Raw genomic sequence first — 4,083 nt, 5'->3', positions numbered from 1 at the left:
ACTAATCAATCTTTCCGTCCTATAGGTACTGATCAATACTTGCCATCCTATAGGTACTGATGACTCCTTTCCTATATACCAGATGCTAGTTGTCAATGTCATATAGGTGATACTGAATGCATGCTATTTTTTGTATTGTACCTTTATTACATCTTTTCAGGAAGGTATGTACTCTAGGGAAAATTAGCATTACTGTTACTCTTTATGTGTGACAAAAATCCAAAACTAAAAGAGCTTCCTACATCTACCCAATCCGAGTGGAAAGCAATATCTACATATTCGTTTAGGTATAAAATAGCCAGCTAGAGTTCCTATTCGTTATTCAGATGCGGCCTTTGTTAAACTATATACGCATAGTCGCAGGTATGCAATACGGTGTGTGCTATATGAACGACTCGGGTGAACTTATGAGATAGCAAGATTCATATTTTCATAGCGTTGTCGGATTGTTTGGAGTTTAAAAATTAAAATAAAGGATATACCGTACGTATTAATCATTACAGCATCTATTGAGTTATATAATCATTTATATGGTTTCCACGAATTTACCGTCTATCATAATTTTAGATAAGTATTAATACTAGTTTATGGACCGGAATAACAAGTTCTGATTCTTTAATAAAATAATACCACCACTATTAATATTTCCTCTATTCAAACTAATGCCAATATGTATAATGCTCACGCTCATAATATCAAAAATATAATAATATAATATTATTAATAATTATAATAATAATTATTATTATATTCATAATAATAAATAATAAGAATAGTAGTAATAATAATAATAATAAAAATAATAATACTAATAATAATGATAATAATAATATTAATAATAATAATAATAATAATAATAATGATAATTAATAAATAATAATAATAATAATAATAATAATAATAAATAATAATAATAATGAATATTATTATTATTATTATTATTATTATTATTATTATTATTATTATCATTATTATTATTATTATTATTACAACTCCGGACACATCATCACATGATATAGCAATTATTGTTACAATCGGTTACAATATTATTTAAGGCAAATGACAATACAGGACAACACATGCAACATAAACATAATTAAAGATGGTCGCCAATTTTAACGGTCAATGCACAGCATTTGGGGGATCAAATCGGTCAATTGCATGCACATGCACCCACTTAGCCAAGACTCGATAACAATATTAACAATTTGATATTTCAGAAAGTCGATTGTTTCATCATAGTTTGAGTTTGAATAGCTAATGGTCAGGAGGAAAGACGAGGAGGAATCAAAACCAAAAGTGCGAAGCACGAGTGTTTTGAAATTAACATCTTTAAACCGTATCTACGCTCCTTTACTCACACAATATTGTAATAGAACAGACTTCATTTCGATTCTGACACAAGCTTATTTTTCTTATTCTATGCTTCTGTAAGCCTTTTTAATTATAGTTTATGGTAAAATTAAAAATACAACCTGACCTTTTTTGTTTTTGTATTTAACTTTTCCATGAATGACGATTAAGACTTATGTCAATAGCTGTTCGAATGTTTTTGTCTGTTTCTAGAATAAATAGCATATATTTATATTGAGATTGAAAATGAAGGTGTTTCTGTAATTTGACGCACCGCTTGATTCTTTATTGAAATTGTGTTAAGACTTGAATAGCATTTTCTGCATTTCATCGGTGTATGAATTGTAGGGAAAATTACGTCTAATTTGCATAAACGCCGACGGCGTTTATGCATAAATTAGGTGTTTTTTTCCCGACAGTTCAAACACCGATGAAATGCGGAAAAATGCCATTCAATTCTTATAATTACAACACAAATGATCTTAAAGCTGACATTCTATCGTGGTTGGTCATAAAAGTCATTTTGTATCTAGCGTATGAATCTATTTTCAGTTTCGGTTTCATCTCCGTCAAACGGATATATCGTTGAAGTTGGCGCAAAAAAATAAAACGTCCTTTCGCTATTGACCAATAAAACATAACGCCATGAAGTTTCGCGCAAAACATGACGTGATTTTGGCAACTTGTTTATGACCAGAAAGTAGTGCCATGAATATTCATGTTTTTATTTGCATACGAAGTTGATTCATCGGAAAATGAAAAACCGGTCACGTGAACACATTTTTCAATCAGAATGCTGCATTCATTTAAAAGTGACAGATGTTGTAATTATTTAACTATAAAGGCAAATTTCTGTCAAATGTAAATTTCGTTTGTATGCATTTTCATATTATATAATTTCCTTCTAACAAATGGTCAGGCATACTCATAATTAAAAAGATACTGAATTTAAAAATTGTATCTGCACGGAAATATGGATAAGACGTTTTGATAATGTTAATACAATCATTATAGAATATTTTTCAAAGATCTGTAGATGTGTACACCACTTCAATGTTTGAGATATAATTGTGTTCATAATTGTGCAAGTATGCAACGTATGTGTGTCTGTGCTGGTAACCAATAATGCAAAAAAGTTTTATCTGTAGTACCAAGTAAATAAATAATGCTTGGATATATATAAATGTAATATAGAACACGTCTCATACCGATGTATATGCTTTGATTTAAACTTTCAGATGAACGCCTCTAACACTAACATAACGACTGCATCCATCATGAGTACGGACGGGCCTGTGTCATTCAATCAGTTTGAGATCCGGTCTCCATTCGAGATTCTGCTCGAGACCGCCCCACATGTGATAACCATTGACAGAGTGGTGACCCCTATTTGGAACATCATTGGCTTCATCGGAAACACCATCTCGGCAAAAATTTGGCTATCCAGGTTGGAACACGACTATTTTTGTCTTTGATATAAATAAGGCCTGCACATTAAAATCATATTAACTCCATATTCAAACACTATTTTAAACTCATTAATTCTTCCTTAATTATGTCCCTAGAATAAACATAACTTAAGTTTTTTCTGTCTTCAAAATACATTTTGCATTTACTATTTATTTTCAGGAAAGTGTGTAAGTCCAACTCCTCCGCAGTTTACTTTGGCTCCCTTGCGATTGTTGAAACGTTGTACCTTATATTGCACGTGATTTATGAACTTCACGTGGCCTGGGGCTACAACACGTACCACCGACAAGTTTCGTGCGAGATATTCAACTTCCTCTTGTTGACACCTCAGTACATGGTAAACATTATATATAGTAATACTCGATTATGTAGATTTATTGTTGTGTAGCTCATTTACCCTATGTGTAACTACTAGTTTTGAGCTGAACTATTATTGGCCGATGCCTCTCGATGACAAATAATCACAAATTACCATCCCCCATGATTACCACTATCTGACTTCAATGCATACATTTTTTCATATATAAATATATATATATATATATATATATATATATAAATATAAATATAGAAATATATAAAATATGTAGTAATAACATTTATTTTATTTTATATTTATTTTGTATAAAACGCTCCATATAGTTTACCAGTATATTGAAATATTGCAAGTACCGATGCTTGTTTTGGGATTTACTACCGAACGTTATATTGCTGTCTGTCACCCGTTTGTGAAAGAGAAATATTGTACAGTAACCAGAGCAAAAATTGTTATTGGATGTATGTCCATAACATCTTTTGCATTGGGACTCGTTCAAGTGTACATATGGGCATTTGATGACGTCATTGGTTGCGTCTTTCGTCCGTCAGCAATAGGCTTCCATACGATCTGGACATGGATTACGGAAATGTTACTTTTTCTTGTCATCCCCGTCGCTTGCCTTGCCATAAACGTATTAGTGATCCGCGAAATAAAACGTATACAAATTCAAAGTGCTGCACATGGACAGGGGGCTAATCCGACTTCGACAACTACGCTGCTATGTGTTTCATTCTATTTCATATTTACACTACTTCCAGCGACAATTGTCTACGCTATACAAACATCCATTCAACAAGGGGATCCTACGTTAAGCATGGATACATGGGCGAGCGACCCCACGTGGAAGTCATATTTTATGTATCTAACAATACGCAAAATCGTTGAAGAAATATGCCTGTCCAATTACGCTTGCTATTTCATTATTTATTATGTAACTGGTG

General features: G+C 32.0%; 1 long non-coding RNA gene across 1 annotated transcript; it reads left to right on the top strand.

Annotated features, from left to right (window-relative positions):
* Positions 1-343: 343 nt before the first annotated feature.
* On the top strand, positions 344-3,157 carry LOC127876581 (uncharacterized). The gene is made up of 3 exons (XR_008047938.1): positions 344-483; positions 2,592-2,800; positions 2,983-3,157. It is a non-coding gene; the product is annotated as an uncharacterized LOC127876581 (long non-coding RNA).
* The last annotated feature ends 926 nt before the right edge of the window (positions 3,158-4,083 follow it).

Source organism: Dreissena polymorpha, chromosome 4 (genome assembly GCF_020536995.1).
Source record: "Dreissena polymorpha isolate Duluth1 chromosome 4, UMN_Dpol_1.0, whole genome shotgun sequence".
In the NCBI taxonomy this organism is placed as follows: domain Eukaryota; kingdom Metazoa; phylum Mollusca; class Bivalvia; order Myida; family Dreissenidae; genus Dreissena; species Dreissena polymorpha.
This window is presented reverse-complemented; position numbering and strand designations above follow the sequence as displayed.